Raw genomic sequence first — 24,392 nt, forward strand, 5'->3', positions numbered from 1 at the left:
TTGGACTGTCACCACATTCGGGGCCAATTAAGATAATTTGATTATCTGCCTTCATCTTGCTAGGCAGGTGAAGAGATAGAGTGACAGGGAGAGGAAGAGAGGGAGGGAAGTGAAAGAGAGAGGGGAACAGGTGCCACAGATATGCGCCACTATCTCCTTCCTCTTTAATTGAGTTCATTTTTTCCCCTCTCTTTTCATCTCAGAACTAGATCCTTTTTGAGGGTTGATCTGGTCCAAGTAAAGGAGGCCTCTGCTTGTACGCTGAAAGGGAAAAAGAGAGAAAGGGGATGGAGTGGGTCGGGGAGGCCATATTTTCCAACTGAAACCGAATGTTCTTTTTTTCATTCTCAGCTCTTTTATTTGTCAACAGCACACACTCTTTCATTCTGCCCCTCTTTTTATTCCTCTGTCAGGGTGGAAAGCGAAAAGACTTCGCCCTTCACCTCTCCCCACTTCCCTTTTTCACTGCTGTTGGATATTTTTCTCTCCCCTAGACAATTTCTCATTTTGTCTTCCCCTAAGAAGATTTATCCTTTTGCACCCAGAATAGTTTCCAATAAGAGGACAGACACGGGAGCTGGACAGAATTCCTTGGAGCTCCCCATACACTATATCACCATATCAAGAAGAAAACACTGCTTGGCAAAAAAAAGAAATACAAAACCCTCCTAAAGCCCTAACTTCCGACCCAGAGACCCAGTACCCCAGGACACCCCCACCCCCCACCCCCCACCCGTCCCTCCTGCCTTCCCCTCCTCTCGGATACTACTGCTCTCTCCGTTCCTGTTATCTCTGTGTATCCCCCTACCCGCTGGGACTAAGCCGGATTGCATCTGCGGGAATCTTTTGATATCGGCTCCTGGTGTCGTCTAATTCATTCCGTGAGTATGTTAGTCTCTCTTCTCTCTCGGCTCCCCCCCCCCCCCCCCATTTGGCGTGTGAGTGCGTCAGTGCTTTTGTGTAAAGGGTAGACTGATTTAGTCAGTCAGTCTGCCTGTCTGTGCGTCTGTCCGTCTGTTTGAGTGAGATATGTATTTACATGTGAGGGAGGCAGCAGTGTTGATGATGACTGGTGCTCCTGAGGTACTTTGCGCATAATTACTGATAATTGTGTGTGTTGCAATGTGCAAACGTAATTATGTGTGTTCCTTTTTTTCCTTTATCTGTGTTTGATGGAGTGTGTTCATTTTCTATGAATGTGTGGTAGTGTGTATGTGCATTTTTATGTACTGTGTGTGCCAAAGCAAGGCCTGCACTTTGCACTGATCTGTTTAAGTGTTTACCACTTCAGGCTAAGCAGTAAAGGCTGAAATTACATTTACCTATGCAGTTTGAGTTTTGATCCATTCATATTTTGCAAAGATTTTTTTTTTAGATATGCCATGATCACTATGAATATGTAATTTGAATTCATTTATATTCTACATACATCAATATTTTCAATATTTTCAATTCAAAAGGTTCTGGTGGTCATCCTTATATTGTACATAACACGTTTTTTAAGCAAATGTACAGTACACGACTTAAAGATCATTCATTTTTTATAGATAGAAAGATGTAAAAAGTATTTCAACAGGATTTAGGTTTCAGGGAAATAAAAAGCCTCTGAAGGTATCTGACATGCTTAGGTATGGTGTTTGTGTCTGCTGGATATGATGCTGTGATATTACGAAGTGTTTTTTATTTTTCATCCTGACTCTGAATTGTATACCACGTATAGGATGTCTTTGCATGCAGTTCGGGGGAATGTTGATGTTAGCTTATCTTTACCTGCTAAGTGAGAAACCATTGCACACTCCTTGTCCAAAGCAGGAATACGTACACTACATTATAACTACATTTGAATATAACTACATTTGATCTACTTTTAAGCCAGGTGGTTGGTTTGTTATTTATGTTGTTATGCTATTTACCATACACTGTTTAGGGTGTCCTTGATGATACACTGTAGTTTGGTAAAAAAAATGGCCACCATGGCCTTCCCCACCTTTGCGGGGAAGGGGTTTAAAATTGTTGTTATGCTGGCTAGCTCACATTCTATTTCATGACTAATCAAAGCCATACATTCATTGGCGACAATCATGGCTGATCCTTGTCATCTTTACCATCTTTCATCCTCCTCCTCTGGACTTCTTTCTTCCTTATCCAGACGTTCCTGTCATTTTCTGGAAGTAAAGTAAAAATCTTTTAGAAGACCAACCTGTTACACATGGGGGTGGATACTTTGGCTGGCGCCAGCAAACGTGCCGATTCCCTGTGGTGGATTTCAAAGTACTAGCCCAGCCATGAAATTCTGGAGCAACACAAGACAAACATAAAACAGGTCAGGTGAAAAATGTCAGATACCGAGGTAGAAGAAAGGCCGTTATTTGGCAGATGCAGCGGTTACACACAACCCATGACACACGCGTGACACTGACTCACCTGCTACAAGGCAGCTAGCGGGTCCTCACAAAACAGTGCCGGCAGAGATGCTATGGGAATTGTGTATCTACCCGTCACGCTTCAGATTGGGCTCCAGATTGCCCGGGTAAAGGTCAGACATGCAGATGCTGTCAGAAGTCGAGTCATTTTGCAAAGTGGTGCTGCTTCACACGCGCTGATGCATCATGCAGGCAGTGATCCGTTCAGTGGACTTTAACACGTCCCCCGCACCTTACTGAGAAGTGAGCTGTGTCCGTGCTCTCCTTGACATCGGTGCTGAGGTGTCTTTGCTAAATGTGTTTCCGTTCAAACAGTTATTTTAGCACTTAGCCTCCGTCCACCACGCTATTTGACCAGGGCAAGGTAAATGGTGTCAGCCTCCCTGGGTGCAAACATGAGCCAAGACCTTATTGTCAGTCTAGGATTCTCTTTACAGGACAATCGTGAGGCTAAGATCCTTCACATGTTCTCTCATGACAGCAACAGTATCCAGAGATGTTTGGTGGTTTGGGATGCCTGGCTTCATTTATACACCAACCTTGAGCTTATGGTTTGTTGTATAATTGAATGACCCCATGACACTCTGCAAAGACTTTGGGGAGAACCTCCAACGTCTCAGGTAGAAGATCTAATCCAGCCTTATTGACGCCTCACCTTGGGTGTCCAATTTGGCGATCATTCCGAAAATGTTGCATTGATGTCCACACCCCCAACAAAGCAGCAGTGCCCGATTAAATATCCACCTTCTAAAATAATCAGCCGGCAACTCTTTTGTGGCGCTACGCGACAGAGCCCAGAGGAGTTCATCTCACTGGATTTGTATTGCTGCGAAACCAAGGCTTTCTGCCAACGCTCAGCACCAAATTGCCATCAGGACATTAGGATGACCTTCCTCCCCGGCTGCTCTGGGGTCATGGTTAACTTAGGTGACTTTGCAGTGCATGGGCCAGACGCTGCCACCCACAAGAAGGGCCTATGGTGGGTGTTCATCTGTCTCAACCTGAACACTGCCAGTTACCACAAACTGAACACTGCCAATTACCACAAACCAAACACTGCCAGTTACCACAAACTGAACACTGCCAGTTACCACAAACTTAACACTCCCAGTAGTGAGTCAGCCGTAGACTTATTAGGAATCAGGGCGTCATCTACTGGAGCTATCCACTACAGTCAAATATGCTATCATATAAGAGTCACAGTTGGCTTCGTTCCTAGGCCCGACGGTCCATTACGAGCGGTTTCTGACGGGATATTCTTTGACCATGTCACTGCAGTGATGATTTTCCAAGGGGGATGCTCTTTGGTCCTGGGCTGGTGTGTCAGGCAGTGGTGGGGAAACTGGAAGGCCTGTTCACAACCTCCCCAACCTTGGCTGGTTACCATGTTTACTGTGGCGAGGGGGGACGCTTCCCTTCTCAGGGCGGCGTGGAAAAGCCCACAGCTTTCGGCTCTCGCACGCCCCCCCCCAGTCTGACAACCATAACGCTCTGGCTTGCTGCTGGGTGGCATGTCTAAGTTACCAACCACCACGCCCTCACAGGCCCCTTTGTCTCCATTGGGAGTCAGACCAACTGTAGCAATATGGTTTCCGAGTATATTTTACTCCAGGATACGAGAGGGGACTTTCAGTCCTGCCTCAGCACCACACAGAGTCACATACTCAAATGGCGACACATAGTGAAGAGGGGTTGTTGTTCTCTTTTACTCTCCTGCATGGTCTAGCTCACCAACCTGAGAATGTTCCAGTGAATTAACAAAGATGTTTGCACAAGACTGAGAAAAATACATTGTATAATTGTTTCATTTACTGACTGCTGTTTTCCTGCAAGATTTGGTTTTGTAAGAATCACTCCTGAGAGACAGCAAGAGTGGTAGTATCTATGTACCTAGGTCGCTTGCTTATTGGCAAACCATTATAATACTCAGACTTTGAGGTGGTTTAAATTTTTTTCAGATCAAAATGTATTATTGTCTGTATTCAGCAACAAGGATGTTCATTGAGGATGCACAAGGTATGAACCAAACTATGGTACAAAATGAGAAACAACACAATGAAAAAAGTTACGTGACACAAAACTTTATCGATCAATTATATTCTGCTACTGTCTGCCCATTCAGTCCAGCTAGTTTGGGCTGGTTTTTGCAGCTATTTTTAAACACATTGGAAGAATGTCTCAACTGCAGGATAAGAACTGAAAAATCTTTATTGTTTGTTAGTCTCTAGGTGCGCCGCTTCCTGCTGCTTTCTTCGCCTTAGATATCAACTCCCTAAATCGATAGCAGTAACATTTCCCACCATGCAGCGGCAACACACATCTTGTCATGGGTTGCTCTGCAGATACACCACCAATCCCCTGCAGATCTGGCACTTGCCACCGCTCCAGGTATCTCCTCTACCGACTCTGTTGATTCAGTGTACTGCAGTGCTTTCTCGGCATCCGACTGCTCAAGTTCCTTCTCAGTAAATTTGGGCTTGAAGAAATATGGCGAATATATGTCACTGTCCATGAATGAGGAAACTGGTGAAAACTGTTTTCTAGAGTTTATGTGTGACATTAACACACACACACAACTTGTCATCTAGCTTTGGACTAGTTTAAATGCTTATTTGACATGAAGCATCTAAGTGTTCTCCTATATATTTAGCTACAACGGTAAGCTGACGATTAGCTTTAACCTTTTTTAACTTTCTACAATGACTTTTTGTACCTTCAACTTCTGGCAAAACTACCATATCTCTCTACTCATTCTCCTTTTCAATAAAGCATAAAAACACCCCCAGAAATCTATATTTGAAAAAGTAATATGTGGATCAAGAGTTTCTGTAATCTATGGTTCAGCTTTCTTTAAACATCCATGTCATTACAAACATCAGCTAACCTCAGCCACCGCTAGCCAAAAATCAATAGATCTAATGGAAGTAACAATAAGAGAGGCGGCAGCATATTTTCATGTAGACTGTACTGTAATATCCAAATATGGAGATAATAATTATATGCCATAGACCATTTGGCAGGAATCTGCTCATACAGTAAATTCCCCCAGATTCAAGATCTAGAGAAAGTGTAGATTAATTTCAAAGAAGCACCAAGGATGCTATATTTCCACCAATAAGTAACCGTGGGGTATAATAATGATTATAGGGAAGATCGTTTTTCTTTATGCTCTATCAGCCGAACTCCACTGACACCTCTTAGCTCCGCAGAGCTCTTTATATTGTAGAGTGCGGAGACCTGCTCTATCACTGTCCAGGCCACACACTGGGCCTTGTCAATAATTGGAAAGCCATATTGATATTCTGCTTGAGCTAGATGGAGGAAAATCACCCCTATTTACAGTTAATCGCTTGGAGGGAAATGGCCTATTTTTTCACTCTGGAACAGTCAGGACGCTTGTGCATAGCTTAAAAATGTAACATCAATTGTAAATCTTTTGCCCTATTTTTCTGGTTGTTGAATTTATATTACAGCCTTGACATTTTGGAGTTGACACTACACAGTTATAGGGTGGATCTTATGGAGCTGATGTTTCATGAGTCTTTCCACACTACAATGCATTTTCAGAATGCTTTTTGTACAACCCTGTTTCAAATATAATTGGGACACTTTATGAAAGAAAAACTGAATACAATGATGTGCACATCATTTAAACCCTATTCAATATAAAATAGTACAACGACAATATATCAAATGTTGAAACTACAAAATCTTATTGTTTCTTTTAAAATACATGCTCACTTTGATTTTGATGCCAGCATCACATTTCAAAAAAGCTGGGACTGAGGCACCAAACCTGGTGGAATATCACACAACTGATTAGGTAATTTGACAACAGGTCAATAACATGACTGGGTATTAAAGGATCATTCCAGAGACTCGAGAATGGGTCTTTCAGAAGTGAGGATGGGGAGAGGTTCACCACTCTGTAAAAGACCGCACAGGCAAATTGGGCCACAATTCAAGAATAATGTATCACAATGTCAAATTGCAAAGAGTTTGGGGATCTCATCATCTGCTGTACAAAATATAATGAAATGATTGAGAGAATCTGGTGTCATCTCTGTATGCAAGGGACAAGGGCAAAAACCAATATTGGAAGGCCCTCGGGTGGCACTGCATTAGAAACAGACACGATTCTGGAGTGGAAATCACTGCATGGGCTCAGGAGCACTTCCAGAAACCATTGTCTGTGAGCGCAATACGTTGCTGCAAGTAAAAACTCTACCATGCAAAGAAGAAACCATACAGATGCTGGTCATAAAATTAGAATATCATAAAAAAGTAGATTTATTTCAGTAATTCCATTCAAAGTCAAACTTGTATATTATATTCATTCATTACACACAGACTGATATATTTCAAATGTTTATTTATTTTAAGTGGGATGATTATAACTGACAACTAATGAAAATCCCAAATTCAGAATCTCAGAAAATTAGAATATTACTTAAAACCAATAAAAAAAATATATTTTTTGAAATGTTGGCCAACTGAAAAGTATGAACATGAAAAGTATGAGCATGTACAGCACTCAATACTTAGTTGGGGCTCCTTGTGCCTGAATTACTGCAGCAATGCGGCGTGGCATGGAGTCGATCAGTCTGTGGCACTGCTCAGGTGTTATGAGAGCCCAGGTTGCTCTGATAGGGGCCTTCAGCTCTTCTGCATTGTTGGGTCTGTCATAGATTTTCTATAGGGTTAAGGTCAGGCGAGTTTGCTGGCCAATTAAGAACAGGGATACCATGGTCCTTAAACCAGGTACTGGTAGCTTTGGCACTGTGTGCAGGTGAAAATGAAATCTGCATCTCCATAAAGTTGGTCAGCAGCAGGAAGCATGAAGTGCTTGAAAACTTCCTGGTAGACGGCTGCGTTGACCTTGGACCTCAGAAAACACAGTGGACCAACACCAGCAGATGACATGGCACCCAAAACCATCACTGACTGTGGAAACTTTACACTGGACAAGCAACGTGGATTCTGTGCCCCCTCCTCTCTTCCTCAGAAGACTCTGAGACCTTGATTTCCAGAGGAAATGCAAAATGTACTTTCATCAGAGAACATAACTCAGCAGCAGTTCAGTCCTTTTTGTCTTTAGCCCAGACGAGACGCTTCTGACGCTGTGTCTTGTTCAAGAGTGGCTTGGAATGCGACAGCTGAAACCCATGTCTTGCATATGTCTGTGCGTGGTGGTTCTTGAAGCACTGACTCCAGCTGCAGTCCACTCTTTGTGAATCTCCCCCACATTTTTGAATGGGTTTTGTTTCACAATCCTCTCCAGGGATTATCCCTATTGCTTGTACACTTTTTTCTACCACATCTTTTTCTTCCCTTCGCCTCTCTATTAATGTGCTTGGACACAGAGCTCTGTGAACAGCCAGGCTCTTTAGCTATGACCTTTTGTGTCTTGCCCTACTTGTACAAGGTGTCAATGGTCGTCTTTTGGACAGCTGTCAAGTTAGCAGTCTTCCCCATTATTGTGTTGCCTACAGAACTAGACTGAGACCATTTAAAGGCCTTTGCATGTGTTTTGGGTTAATTAGCTGATTAGAGTGTGGCACCAGGTGTCTTCAATATTGGACCTTTTCACAATATTCAAATTTTCTGAGATACTGAATTTGGGTTTTTCATTAGTTGTCAGTTATAATAATCAAAATTAAAAGAAATAAACACATATATCAGTCTATGTGGAATGAATGTATACATTATACAAGTTTCACTTTTTTAATGGAATTACTGAAATAAATCAACCTTTTGATGATATTCAAATTATATGACCAGCACCTGTATATATACGCCAGCACCTTTTCTGGGCTCAAGCTCATTTTCGATGGACTGAGACGAAGTGGAAAACTGTCCTGTGGTCTGACCAATCAAAATGTGAGATTATTTTTGGGAATCATGGACTCCTCATCCTCCGGACTGAAGAGGAGTGGGATCATCCGGCTTGTTATCAGCACACAGTTAAAAGCCAGCATCCATGATGGTATGGGGCGCATTAGTGCACATGGTGTGGGTTGCACTTCTGTAAAGGCACCATTAATTCTGAACAATATATAGAGTTTGAGCAACATCTGTATGTATTGCCCCCAGGCCTGGCTTACAGTTGTGCTCGTAATTTTGCATCCCCTGGCAGAAATTGTGGCATTTTGGCATTGATTTTGAAAATATGACTGAAAATGACTATCCTGTATTGATGGATAAAGGCCCTGATCAAAGGTTTACATACACTTAAATGGCTTTGTTACAGACACACGCAGGTGAATATGCCAATTAAAGGTGTGGCTTTTTGAATTGCAATTAGTGTCTGTGTATAAATAATCAATGAGTTTGTTAGCTCTCACATGGATGCACTGAGCACGCTAAATACTGAGCCATGGGGAGTAGAAAAGAACTTATTAAGAAGTGGAAAATACGGGGATCTCTTGATACCAAGCCAAAATAAGGTTAGACCAATAAAGATTTCAGCCAAAACTGCCTGAAGAATTTTTCAGGATACAAAGAAAAATCCACAGGTATCCTCAGGATAAATACAGGCTGCCCTGGAAAAAGACGGTGTGGTTGTTTCAAGGAGCACAATACGACAATGCTTGAACGAAAATTAGCTGCATTGTTGCGATGCCAGAAAGAAGCCTTTACTGCGCCAATGCCACAAAAAAGCTTTGTTACAATATGCCAGACAACACCTTGACACACCTCACAGATTCTGGCACACTAATATGGAGTGATGCGACCAAAATGGAGTGTTACGGTCACAGCCATAAGCGCTATGTTTGGAGAGGTGTCAACAAGGCCTAGAGTGAACAGAATACCATCCCCAATGTGAAGCATTGTGTGGCTCACTGATGTTTTAGGGGTGTGTGAGCTCTAAAGGTACTGGGAATCTTGTGAAAATTTATGGCAAGATGAATGCAGCATACTATCAGAAAATACTGGCAGACAATTTGCATTCTGCTGCACGAAAGCTGCGCATGGGACGCTCTTGGACTTTCCAGCATGACAATGACCCTAGGCACAATGCCAAGTTGACCCTCCAGTGGTTACAGCAGAAAAAGGTGAAGGTTCTGGAGTGGCCATCCCAGTCTCCTGACATTAATATCATCAAGCCACTTGAGGGAGATCTCAAACATGCAGTTCATGCAAAACGACCAAAGACTTTGCATGACCTGGAGGCATTTTGCCAAGACGAATGGGCAGCTATACCTCCTGCAACAATTTAGGGCCTCATAGACAACTATTACAAAAGACTGCAGACTGTCATTGATGCTAAAGGAAGCAATACACAGTGTTTAGAACTAAGGTAATGCAGACTTTTGAACAGGGGTCAGTTCATGTTTTGTTTTATGATTGTGCCATTACGTTATGACCTACAGTTGAATGTGAATCCTATTAGAAATAAAAGACGTGTTTTGCCTGCTCACTCATGTTTTCTTTACAAATGGTACATATGTTTCCTATTCATGATTAACCAATCACATTCAAACTTAAATAGAAGTCATTACACACCTGCCATCATTTAAAGTGACTCTGATTAATCACAAATAAAGTTCAGCTGTTTTTGTAGGATTTTCCTGACATTTTCTTAGTTGCATCTCAGAGCAAAAGCCGTGGTCCGCAGAGAGCTTCCAAAGCATCAGAGTGATCTCATTGTTGAAAGATATCAGTCTGGAGAAGGGTACAAAATAATTTCCAAACCATTAGATATACCGTGGAACACAGTAATTGGCAAGTAATGGCTGTGTGCTACAAGTGACAACAATCTCTCGTATTCTTCATATGAATGGGCTATGGGGAGGGTGGCATGTTGAAAGCCTTTCAATACAAGGAAAAACATCCAAGCCCGGATGAAGTTTGCAAAAACAAACATCAAGTCTCCCAAAAGTGTGCAGGAAAATGTGTTATGGTCTGATGAAACCAATGGTTTCCAAAAGGTATGTTTGCCGCAAAAACAACACTGCACATCACCCAAAGAACACCATACCCACAGTGAAGCATGGTGGTGGCAGCATCATGCTTTTGAGCTGTTTTTCTTCAGCTGGAGCCTTAGTCAGGGTGGAGGGAATTATGAACAGTTCCAAATACCAGGCAATTTTGGCACAAAACCTTCAGGTTTTCCGTTAGAAAGCTGAAGATGAAGTTCACCTTTCAGCACGACAACGACCCAAAGCTCACATTCAAATCCACAAAAGCATGGCTTCACCAGAAGAAGATTAACGTTTTGGAATGGCCCAGCCAGAGCCCAGGCCTGAATCCAATTGAACATCTGTGGGGTGATTTGAAGAGGGCTGTGCACAGGACAAGTCCTCGCAATCTGACAGATTTGGAGCGCTTTTGCAAAGAAGAATAGGCAAATATTGCCATGTCAAGATGTAGCATGCTAATAGACTCCTACCAAAAAAGACTGAGTGCTGTAATAAAATCAAAAGGTGCTTCAACAAAGTATTAGTTTAAGGGTGTGCACACTTATGCAACCAGGTTAATGTTTTTTATAAATGTTTTCCCCCCTCAAAGATTTCAGTTTGTTTTTCAATTGAATTGATCACGTTATAGGTCACATTAAAGGTGGAAAATGTTCTGATATGATTTATCTTTGTCTCATTCTTTTACATCACAAGAACCTGGCATTTTAACAGCGGTGAGTAGACTTTTTATATCCACTGTAATGCCAAACCACATTCTGCACATATTACAACAGCATGGCTCTGTAGTGAAACAGTCCGGCTGCTAATCTGGCCTGCCTGCAATCAAGACCTGTCCCCTATTGAAAACATTTACACATTATGAAATGAAAAATATGACAAAGGAGACCCCGAAATGTTGCGCAGCTGAAGTCCTATATCAAGCAATAATGGGAATACATTGCAAAACTTACAGCAATTGGTCTCCTCAGTTCCCCAACGCTTACAGAGAAGAGGAGATGCAACACAGTGGTAAACATGCCCCTGTCCCAACGAGTTTGAAACGTGTTGCTGGCATCAAATTAAATGTGGGCATGTATTTTTCCAAAATCAATAATATTTCTCTGTTTCAACATTTGATATAGTTTGTCTTTGTTATTTTTTCAATTAAATACAGGGATTCAATGATTTACACATCACTGCGATCTGTTTTTATTTACATTTCACACAATGCTCAAAACAAAGTGAAGTTGATGGGAATGCTTTTTTTTGCCTAGCCTAGGTTTTCTGCCAATTAAAAATACACACGTTATACATTTATACCAATGTGTCAGTAAAAGTTACTGTGCCTCCTAATACCCCTGCTGTTAGATAAAAGATTGCAAAGCTGGATTCTAAATGAGGGAAGAAGGAAATGACAAGATCACTTTGTCATCTATAGCCTAAAAACTTATCTCAAGCAAGCTGCTCAGATCAGCAGGCTGGGGGCATTTAGGTATAGTGTGGATTGCTTAAATAATAATGATGATCAAAACTTCAATTAAAATATTATGGCCACACTCTACATTTGGGAGCCAATTTCGAGTTATCAATGTACCAGGTTATTGCCAGGACATGATGAAATTCATGCCTGGAATTAAAAGAAAAACCACTAGAATTCTGTCATAATGTTTGATTTATTGGTGAGAGAAAAAAAGGACAGAATGACGAAATATATCCCATCTGATTCATCCACATGATTTTATAACATTACGGGGTAATAATTACATAGGGAGTGTTCTTTAGTAATTGTGGTCCTGTGCAAATAATTGACATAGTATCAGCTGCAATTTTACTTAATAGAGATTCTTTCTCTATTATGTTAAATTGCAACTGATAGTATGTCTTTATGATGACTAGTCAGGGACTGTCCACCAAATACTGGGACTGTCAAAGGAAAGCAGGAACTCTGTCTAGTCACCTCAAACACTGCTCATGTCCCCAATTCACATACTAGGTTAAAGAAAATTGATTTAAAGGCTAGTGTGAAGATAGGAAGTATGCTTACAAAGAAATAATGGACACAGTGGTAGTATCTGTTTATTCTACCGAGTGCTTGATGAGGTTCTTGGCACACAACACATATCCATGCGTCCCCATGTGAGAGTAGTAACACACATTTTCCGGCTAGCTAGTTCTTGTGGCTATGCTCACCTAAAAGTGATCTTATCGGACATTAAAGTCTGTTCAAATGGGTCGAAAATCGAACAGACTGCATGACACAATATTGAATCTCAACTCACAATTATCTGTTGTTTCAGTTTATAAAATCCGTATTGAAGTTAGCTATATATTAATGTTTGTTAATTGTAAAGGGTGATTGAGGTGGAGAAATAAAATAGCAAGTAAATATTATTTGGATTTTGTGTGGCTAAATATATTCTAAATAGGTATAATAATGTAACCTATGAAAAGACATCTAATAAGGGTTTGACAAGGTTTTTTGTCCGCTCATTTCTCTTGATTCCAGCCCACAACACACTCTTAGCTTATCTGATGGTACATGGCAATGTAAACTGAAAAGTTATGTAAATGATTATGTAAAATAAGGACTGTTTTCTCTATAGTTAACTCTAATAGTGTTCAAAGGCCCCATGTCTTTGAGGCCAACTTTGGATCTGTCATCACAAATCCAAATCGACAGAGATAGAAAGAGTACTGAAATATCCTACTCATGTTGAAGTACTTAAACATGAAGTACCCAGACAAGGTGACCTTGCAGTGTTTCTGGCCCGGTTCTGACCAACAATTCTGTGTTCAGTTTGCCCTGGGATGGCTCAGCATGAATTACTGTCCACTCCCGGATCCCACGTAATTTGCATATGGAGTGCCAGGTCCGACTTCTCTGCCTATCACGAGAATTAATCAATCTGCTTCAGAGTGTCTCAGCAACAACAATTGATTGCGGAAGAGCATGGCGAATGCAGCAACTTGCGTCTTGCTCTAAAGATGGTTTTATAACCCAAAACATGACAAAATACAATGTTTCTATTAGTCATGGGAGGGATGGAATAACCTCATTCTAAAAGCTCAATTATGTTTTCTCGCGTTTGAATGGTTTCTGTGACAAGACCTGCTGACAAGACCTTAAGGAGATCATTATATGATGTCAGTCATAAAATGATGCCAGTTTCATACTGTCACTAAGTATATTCATGATTATTTTACAGTTAAAAGAACTTTGAAAATGATTATTGACTGTTATAGTCCTATTGTTATACTCTAAAATCCTTCTAACAAAATCAAACCCTAGTCATAGCCCTCAATCGAAATGTAACCTTTACTCCTAACCTTCAACTGGAACCCTTATTTGCAAAAATGTAGTCTGATTTGTAATAAAGCTGTTCCCCGGTTATTGTATACAGCACATATGAGCCTGGATCACCATAAAGTAGGCAAGTCTACGGATGTGTAAAGTATTGGTCATCTTTTAAATTTAGCAAATCAAAATACTGAGAACACTTCTATTACATCCAGTCAAGCCAATCTGTACAAATTGAGCCACACAATTCATACTACCAGGCAATAGCCTCGAACACTTTTATTATCATAATGAACATGTTCTAATGAAGTGAGGACACTTGTTTCAAGTTTCAAGGTTTATTTGTCAAATGCACCGAACAACACAGCGTCATCCTGCACAATTAAATTCTTGTGACATGTCACCCAACAAATAATTAGAGTTAAGAAGAATATATAAGCAAAAATATATATAAGCCAGACGACTAATAATCATAAAAGAAAGCAAAAATATACATAACACTGTACACTAGCAGCAGTTTAAAGAGTACTGTAAACTAGCAGCAATTTGGGTAGTATTACTAAACGTTTAGATATGGCAAGTATGGCAGTAATATACGTATGTGTAAACTAGCAGCATTTGGTTGAATTATTGAATATTATAGATACATATGAGTGTAATAAGCTTATGAATGGTGTCATAGCACACTACAACTACGTAGTGAGAATTTAAGGAGAAACATGTATACACAGCAAAAACATAGCAAGAGGATAAAGCATACATACATAATACTGTACATTACAGCAGTTTAAAAAGAGTACTGTAAACTAGAAGCAATATTGGTAGTAGTTTTGAATATTAAAGCTATGGCAAATATGGCAATAATATGCATAAATGTAAACTAGCATACATTTTTGAAAGAGTAGGATGTTGTCATGAATCACTAAGCAAAGGCAGTTGGTATGGTCCCAGACGCAGAGCGACAGGCAGATTTATTAAAGGGTTCGAGCAGGTCGTTGTGGTCAGGCAGGTAAATGGTTGAAACACAGTAAACCATTACAGGCGGGCCACTGTACTGAAAACGCTATGCAGGCAGGTTGTCAAGGAGGCAGACAGGTAGTGAAAACTGCAGGCAAAAATACAAGGCAAGCAGAATAGTCAAAAAAGTGTAAGCTAGAGTCAGTACACTAAGAAGGCAAAAACTGAACAATCTAAACTGGCTTAGTTTGCTGAGCAACAAGGGACAAACAACAATACCTCACAATGAGGGAACAGAACTGAGCAGACTAAGTAGGGACCACTAATTGGGAACAGGTGTGACACAGGTGGGGCTTATAACAAAGGACACAAGCTACATTCAAGATAATAGAACATAACAAACAGAAACAAAATTATATAGAAAACACGAAAAGAAAAAAAAACAGAACTGGCGGACATGGAACGTATTAATAGTATGGTAGATGTATTGAGTATTATAGATACATATGAGTGTAATATGCTTATGGTACATGCAAAATAATATTCTAACGCCCATTACAATCACTTGAAAGGACATCAGAGCATCTGCAAAGTTTGTGTGGGATTAGTATGATCATGGATCAGTGTTGCTGGTTAAGGAGCCTTATGGCCTGAGGGAAAAAACTTTTTGAGTCTGGAAATGCGTACTCCAGTGCTCTGGTAGGGTCTACCAGATGGCAGCAGTGTGAACAGACCATAGCCTGGGTGGCTGTGATCTTTGATGATGTTCCATGCTTTCCTCAGGCATTGTGTATGGTAGATGGCAGCCGATGATGCGCTCTGCAGACTTCACCACCCTCTGGAGGGACTTGCGGTCTGCAGTGGAGCAGCTGCCGTACCAGGCAGTAATGCAGCCTGAGAGGATGCATTCAATGGTGCACCTGTAGAAGTTGGTGAGATATTTTGCAGACATTCCATACTTCTTGAGTCTCATCAGGAAGTATAGTCGTTTTTGGGCAGTTTTCACTGCTGAGTTTGCTTGTCTGGACCAAGTGAGGTCATCTTTGATGAACACATTGAGAAACCTGAATTCAGAGACTCTTTTCATTTAAGCACCATTGATGTGTATGGGGACATGACCCCCCCTCTGCCGCTTCCTGAAGTCCACGATCATCTTTTCAGTCTTACAGACATTGAGAGCGAGGTTGTTGTCCTGGCAGCATGTGGCCAGATTCTTTCCCTCCTCTCTGTAATGGTTGTCGGAGTTGAGACCCAGGATGGTGGTGTCAGGGAATTTGAGGATGATGTTGGAGCTGTGTGTGGCCACGCAGTCACTGTAAGTCAGTGCTAGCGAGAAAGCTTAGTTGCAGGCACCTGCACAGGTAAGGCTGAACCTGTGCAGAGCGCATGCCGCTTTGCTACAGTATATCAAGCCCTTTCCTGTTGACTTGTGCCCATCCATCTGTATGACACACTCCAATGGGCATGTGGCACCCGTCTCCGTCACGCACGTCACTGTCTGACCCATCGCCCATCACACAACAGCTGTCACACAGCATAGAGACTGATGCTTGGTAGCACCAAACACGTGGAACGGCGAGTTTTGGGATATAATTGGTCGTTAGACTAAACCGATTAAACCAATGCCTATTTCTACTGCTTATCGGCTAATGAAGGCGTGTTGGTTGATCAACACAATGGTGTCTCTCCCTGTCCCCATACAGGCAAGCTTGCTGTCATCATGGGCTCCACCCTCTACTATAATCCACATGTATTTACATACGCATTACACATTGATTTTATATAATCAAATCCTAATTCTTCCACCTCAGTAACGTTAACCAAAGGCGAGTCCTTCGTTTCCAGTCCTGTGGCTGAAACCATCTCTCGTCTTGACTTCACTCCTCTCCGGCATCAACTCGAGCTGCCTCGATCAGCACCAAATGAAATCCTCAGCTTGACATCTCACCCAGACTAAGTCATGGCAGCTCATCACCCCTGTCCTCCGCTGGCTTCTTGACTCCCAACCCATTGATTGCATGATCCTGCTTTGACCCACATGGCCCTCCACACCCACCTCTCAGGCCCTCTCCGCTACCAACCCTGCTTAGTTCGTCTGACCCCTGCAGGCTGCTTCGCCTTCCCAGGTCCGAGCTCCAGAGCTTTGGCGATAGCGTCTTCCCAAGGTTTGCTCCTACATTCTGGAACTGCCTTCCTCCAGCCGTCCATGAGTCCATGAGTCCGTTCTCATGTTTCAATCCCTCCTAAAAAACCTGCCTTCAATAAGACCTACAATAAGACCTTAATCACATTACACCAAACTGGGAAGGCAAAAAAAAAATGTATAGATGAAAAACAATAGCACGTTGATATATGCAACAACATTCATACCAACGCATCATGCCACTGAAACAAACACGTGTATATTTATTCATTTGTTTGACCCTGAGCAATGACATTTCGCATTTGGGTGAATGTCACCTCTTGTCGTAGACATCTGACAAACTTTCCGTTGCCTTGTTTTTGAGAAACTCAGTTGGCGCAGTTTGGGAACCTCTGCTTCATGTGGATTAGGGACAGTTATGTCCTTAATATATAAGATCATTGACATAATCCCATTATCATACAATTAAGCAATAAGGGGGTGTGGTATACGACCAATATACCACGCCCATATACCACAAACCCCTCGGGGAGTCTTATGGCTATTATAAACCAGTTACCATGTTTGTAAAAAATTTTATCACACACCCAAAGTACAGTATATGGCCTCATATGCCATGTCTTTTAAACAATCAGCATTCCGAGTTTATAATATGTAATAATTCAGTTATGGTGATTCATGTTGTCAATGAGATTTATGTTAATACATCCACCCATAAATGTTAGTTGAAATGCAGGATGAAATACAATCAATGCAGATTACATTTGCATTCTAATACATGAAAAACAACCTTAGGCAGTGAAGAAACACACCCAGCTATACAACAGATCTGTGAAATGCATAAAAGGTTGATGGATAAAACCAGGTATTACCCTGACTAATTCAAATGCCAGATTGTGTGTTGCTAGGAACTGTCATTTGGATGGCCATCCGTTTTATTTTCCTCAACAACCAAGAAAGGTGTCCACCAAAGTAATCTCTTCTTTTCAACCATGGCCACATTTTCTAAGTCCCATCTCACATACAGAGATAAAGAGGTCCTTCAACTACACAGCCAAATAGAACAATACATCACAAAAATATCTGTGAGGACGCAGACATCTGATACTGGTCATGGTACAGTTGTGAGCAAAAGTATTGACACCCTTGACCTTTCTTGAAATATGTCACATTGTCTATATAATATAAATATAAAATAGATTGAAATTCATCAAAGTATATAGTCTCCACGGTTCTTTTTATTATGTGTAATATTACATTGACAAAATGATTGACACCCTTGACTCAAAATTTACTATCACAGCCTGTTTGGACAAAATAAATGCAGTCAAATGCTTCCCATAGCCAATAATGAGCTTCCTACACCTCTGTCTAAGAGGTTTGGCCCACTCTTCTTGTGCAAACCTTTCCAGTTCTCCTAGATTTGAGGAGCACCTCCTGACTGCTGTTTTCAGTCATCCGCTGGAAAACCCATGACCTTTGACAGAGACACAGCTTTCTCAGACAGTTTGACATCGTCCTTGGTTTCCTCTTAATTTCAGGACGCCATGCACTCAGCGAAGCAACATCAAATAATCACTGAACCCCCCCATATATGACTGTGGGGAAGGTGTTGTTTTCTTTGAAGGCTGCATTTTGTTTTCTGCAAATGCAGAGATAGTGTGCATTATTAAAAATCATCATGATCGGTTGGACTGATTGCAAGTCTGATGTCCTTATGCTGGTTTTAACATCGCCGTTTAGCTGCGGCATGCGCGGCCCTAAGAACACATCCCTGAGCTGCTTAGTCAACGCTGCTCACCGGAGCGGGTCACCATTTTTACTGCGGCACATCGCCAGCTCTTCACGCTCTGCAGCACGCATGGGAGTGGACACACGCAAGACACAGACTGCCATGGCACACAAACACACGCATAGCGCGCACACGCCGAAGCACTGTCCAGAGGACAGTGGCAGGACGGGAGGTGTTCTTGGTCTCGCGGGACGACGTCAGCTTTTCTCGACCTGCCGTTGCCGGATCGGATTGCACCACCCGTTTTTTTTTCTTCTTCGATTTCTTGGATAGTCAGCCCAAGGGGATGACCGCAGCTGAGGATGAAAGCAGTTGAGGATGACAACAGTAGGGGCGGGTGACAGCATTAAAGGATGACAGCACTAGGGGATGACAGCTGCGGAGGACGTCAGATGTAGGAGGAGATAGGAGCAGAGGATGACACCACTAAGAGATGATGGTAGTAGAGGATGACAGCAGTAGGGGGATTACAGCAGCGGAGGATGTCTCAGTCATCATCCGGTGCTAGGTATGATAATAGACAAGTTGGGGGATGTCAGCATCACTGTGTAACCAAAATGGGTTGGGGGGCGAGAGGAAAACAGGAACTAAGATTACCATGGTGTCCCCTTCTATTGCAGTACAGTCCTTTTTGTTTACATTAAAACGAGCTCTTGAGCTCTGAGGTAGAAATAACCTTTTTATGTATGTAATCTTTCACACATCAAAGATGATTCTTTCCTTGAGAGATTCATATAAAATACCGCAGCGACAGTCTTTTCACAGTAAGGGGTTAACATTTCAAATGACTCGAATCATTCCTTACATTTAAATTGGATTACCTACAGTTGACAACAAACTAGGGTATTTATATTTTGAAATGTGCCACTTTGTAAAGGCCACCTGCAGTGCAGTGAAAATAATTGCAGTGAGTAGATCTCCTGTCATTATATAACCTTGAGTTTTCTGCTAAACCAACTGACTCATATTCCTGTCTGTAGTTTGCTACTGTCAAGTATCTTGTTTAGCAGAAAAGCCTTTGCCCAACGGTGATTTACCTAGTTAACCATGTAAATGTATTTTGTTTACAATTATTAATTATCAGTGTCTATAATTGCAACAGAATAGATTACATTTTATTTTATTTAATAATCGATCTCTCATGAATGGCAAGAGGATTTAACCAAAAAAAATTACAAAATGATAAGGCTTGCGTAAAAGAATCCAAATAAAGTTGGGAAATATTCTCACTGCAAAATATGTATAATTGCAGAAATAGCTTGCTAAACGTTCTCATTGCCCCAAGGAATTTTGAGGGGGGGATTGTAAGGTATATTACATTGTTATTATTACATGGTCGCCAATAAAGGGAGATGTAATTAAAAAAAGATTGCCACAAGGTTGGCCCCCCCCCCATTAAAATTTTGCCTGGGGCTCCGAAAAGGCTAGGTCTGGCCCTGGTTAACAGTATACCATCTCAGTTCCTTTCAAATGCAACAGTGTTGTTGTGGAGTCTTTGGATGTGCAGGTTGCTGTTCAATCATTGCCTAGTTACTGTACTTGGTTCATTACTATTGAAAAGGTTGCTGATTTTCTCTGAGTGGCACAGCGGTCTATTGTAAATCACTCTTTCGCAGTGCCAAGCTCCACTACATCAACAAAAGCCTAATCGTGATGGTGTGAAAGTGGTAAATGTGGCCTTCACAGGCTCCTTTCCTCAGCATTGGCCAAGCATCAGGGTCTGAATGTACAGTAGTGGGAATGCTATTACTCAGTAAACGGCTCTGTCCAACTAACATTCACCACCAAGAGCACAGTTCACCCACCTCTTTCACTTTGCTAGCTAATGAGGTCAGTGTTCACCAACCCCAAAAGATATTTGATAGTGTATTTCAGTACCTTTGTTCCCCAACCAGGGTCAGTATCTACTGACAAGGTCTCTACTAACTAACAAGGACAGTTTAGTGGCTATAGACCGTTTCAGCAAAGATGTCACTACCAGGTAACAAGGTAGTTCTTTGCCTTGGTTACTGGTCAGCTGAAGGGGCCATGTTCTCTTTAATTACGGCTTGATTTCCCAAGGCTCCACTGGACTGGCCCACACTCATCATTACTGTCCTTGGGAAAGCATTCATCTCTACGGTCTGAAGGTACTGGGGGGTGGGGGGGAATCAATGGCAGTGTCCCAACAGATTTAATGACTACCTTTGCCCTTTTGGTTTTACTTCAGGCCCGCTGCTAGGAGAAACCAGTGTATAGGTTTCTTCATTTTTCTATCACATCTGGGGCATTTTAAGACTGAAGTTTGTGGAAATTTGTCATCAGTAAGATTATAAGAAAGAGAGCTGTTTCAAACTATTGGAGCACAGCCAATGTCTACTGGCTAATGCACTAGACAGTATGTGTGTCTGTCTGGCACAAAGTGCCTCTGTCTGACTAAAGAGATGAGTTGTGAATCAATTACAGGGATGATCCATAAGGACAGGCATGTTTCTTTGCAAGCACTTCTCATCTCCAAAGGTCGTTTCGGACCAGTGAAAAACATAACCCAGGAAACAAGCATGTCCGGACCTTAATGACATCACTGTGGTCTATTGGTCAATGAAAAAGATGTATAGTCTCCTTTTTCAAACAATACACTCACTGTAGAATTACAAGGGATGTCCAAACTGCCATCAAAATATTGCTGACACCTCTATCACTCCAGCACTTGCAGCGTCCTGCAACACTTAGATGTGTATGAAAGCCTGTGACAAGCCAAACATGTTCTGACACGATCTTACTCCTTTTAAAACTAGAATTGGCAGTTTCCTTTATGAGATCTATTAAGTGATGAAAAAGTACCATTGATTTTTCGAGAATAGGTTATAGAAATGCTGAGTTCAACTGCTATACCGCAAAATAACTTTATTATAAGGTCAATTTTATTCCATTGTTGGTCAAGGTAACCAAACAATCATACTGCATTTAAGACATGATTAAAACAATCAATGCCCTGTCTAGAATACATGGCTTTTCCTAGGAAAAACCAAACAGAGGCTGAGTTACCATTTTGTTATTGTTTCAACTGCTTATCAGAACTTTAACGTGCACCATTCGACACCTATAGCACAATGTTTGTGAGTCACCTCTAGTGAGTCACGTCCACATTTCGGGATGATACTCTGATAATGGACCTAAAGTGGAGTTTTTGAAGGACATTAATGGAGAGGTTGCCAGAAATAGGTATTTGCCACCAGCTGATCCTGAATTGAACACGGCTTTTCAGTTGAAACATTAGTCTTAACCTGCCATCCAACAAATTGTTTGTGCTGAATTTAAAGTGACAGGATTTAGTATTAGTGTAGGCTGGCTCTGGCACATGCACATGGGTTTCTTGACTTGGAGGAATCCAAATGGTTAGGACCGTATTTCTATTCTCATGAGTTGTCGCTGGGGCTTGGTCAGAGTGATGAGAAGGTGTAGGAAAGATAGGTAACGCATCTTGTGCTAAATCAGTATTGGTCTGAGGAGTAGATATTTAACTCCAGTCAATTCCCTGTTAGCATTCTTTTAAGCCTGGTCTGTTATGACCCTTCTAGTAGCTTCAATGTGGACCAATCACAGGTCATTGATTAACTGTCAAGGTAATGCTGTGTGCTCCTCCCACAACCCCACAGTAGTTGGGTAACTAATATTTAATTTAAATGGTATTGGAACAAGGTGTGGTCATGAGGCTTTATTTAGACATTGGCTGAAGGGTTACGATTATGCCAGCAAGCCATTTTGTTCCGCTATGAAATATGTTTTACATTCCGGTGAGAATTTTATTCTGAAGTGCATTTTCCAAGATCAGTTGGCTCAACCAGGAAATGAAGGGTGGACAGGACCACTCTGGGCCCTTTCAGCGTTGCAGCTGAGGTATTTGCAGGAAGATCTGTTTTCCATAGACAATATTGGTTACAGGAGGTTTAGTCATTGATGTGAGAATGTATTAAAACCCATTCACCATTAGCAGTGTGATTGAGTGAAGAAGTAACTGTGGCTTGACTGCAAAATCCATATATCAGGTCATTATAGAGCAATAAAAACAGGCAGTCACCTCAAGAAATGGCAGTATCATTCCATATTTGGGTGAACCTTATAAGTATTAATATGCTAATAAAACAATATGGCGTAATAGTAGTCATCAAAGAAAAACACAATTTGGCGAGCTCTGATTGCCGGTGTCCATTAAAAAGATCTAGCAATTTGGCAAAAGCTTAGGTGATGATCACAAAACATTTCAGGCATTTTCATTTGGAAAATATCTAGTTAATTAAATAGGAAAAGTTGATGAAATATGTATTCATGCTTTATAAATCTTTTGTTAACCAGCTCACTAACTATGGCTTTTTCATCTACTATCTACTTACTATGAAAAACATTTGCTAATTATACAACAGATTTGTATTTTCTCACATATCAACTTTTAACTAAATATTGTATACAAAACCTTTACCTGTTACTAAGTAACTACTTATAAAACCTTTACATGCCCTTTGTTGTACATTCATTTTAAGTGCTACCGACCAAGGTAAGTAGCTGTGGTTTTGGTGTTGGTACTCTGTGTAACACAGGCTGACATAACAGCTTAATAACTGCTTATAAACCCTTCATACGTGGTACCTTATTTAATGTACTACCAACAGAACGATGTGGTTTTGGTGCTTCTCTATAAAACAGTGGCAGACCCTATCGGGTTTCTTGGGCTGGTGCATCGGTTCACTAGAATTATGAGTCTAATTTACAGACGCTGTGAGAGCACCTCAGGGATTTTTAGGCCGGACAATTCTTTGAAGTGCTTCATATTGGCATATCATAAATAAACATGAGCTAGGTTGGCTTTGGAGTAGGGAGGTGGGGCCTGGGCGCACACGGGATTAACCGAGGAATCATCTGCTCCGAGAGGTATTCACCGATGTTTCTGAAGTTGTGTGTGTGTGTGTGTGTGTGTGTGGGTGCGCTTGCATGAGTGAGTGTCTGCGTGTGTGAATCGGAGGTTATGGATTTTTTGGATCTCGTTTTGGATGTTGATGTTTAATCTAAAACTGTGAAATCAAGCTGAAACGAAACATGAAGTGAGCACAGCCAATTTCTATCCTTTGATCTCATTTGATTAATTTTAAAGTATTGATTTGATGTTGTTAGGGTTCACAAAATACTAAGAATAGCTCTTCATTGATAAAGTAATTGCAGAGAGTTTCCACATAACTGAATTATCAGGTAAATGAAGATGTAATAAAGCATAGAGACACTTGGAATATAAAAAGGTTTAAAAGACAAATTGATAACACGAACTAGATATTAATGTTTATCAGCTTCAACCGGCCAATTCTGCAAGGAGGTCAAATATATACTGGGTTATATGCAAACATACTGTAATGTCAAAATCTTAACTGATATTTTCTATTTAAATTGTGTTCATCCATGTGTGTCTTGTATACTGATACAAGCATTAAAATATGTTAACATGATTGAATATATTCATTAGTTGTAAAATAATTTCCCTATCGGAATTGCAGTAGCCCTATGCACGGATTAGGTTAGTTGATTCCCTTCTAAATGTACATAATGTCTGGACTGAGATCTCCAAAGGTTTGTGGTTATCAGCAGGGTTGGGTATGTTACTTTATAAATGTTATCACTTACCGTTACTAGTTACCTGTGCACATTTGTAATCAGTAACGTAACTTATTGATTATTCAAACTCAGTAACGTAATCCGATTACTTTGAGTTACTTTTAGATTACTTTAATATTAAGAGGCATTAGAAAACATAGGAATAGCCTATAACCATTTGAACACATTTTGCGGGATCATTCAATGTTAGAGTTTGCATAGCTGGCCAAAAACAAAATTTGCATACACTTGGGTACAC

General features: G+C 41.0%; 1 protein-coding gene across 2 annotated transcripts in view; it reads left to right on the forward strand.

The window, feature by feature from the left end:
• Positions 1-728: 728 nt before the first annotated feature.
• LOC105029761 (glutamate receptor ionotropic, kainate 5) overlaps positions 729-24,392 on the forward strand; it is a 94,409-nt gene continuing 70,745 nt past the window's right edge. For both annotated transcript variants that reach the window (XM_034294694.1, XM_029122863.2), the window contains exon 1: positions 729-881. The gene's annotated coding sequence lies outside the window, so the exon portion shown is untranslated. The remainder of the gene's footprint in view (positions 882-24,392) is intronic.

This window comes from Esox lucius, chromosome 10, assembly GCF_011004845.1.
Source record: "Esox lucius isolate fEsoLuc1 chromosome 10, fEsoLuc1.pri, whole genome shotgun sequence".
Classification (NCBI taxonomy): Eukaryota; Metazoa; Chordata; class Actinopteri; order Esociformes; family Esocidae; genus Esox; species Esox lucius.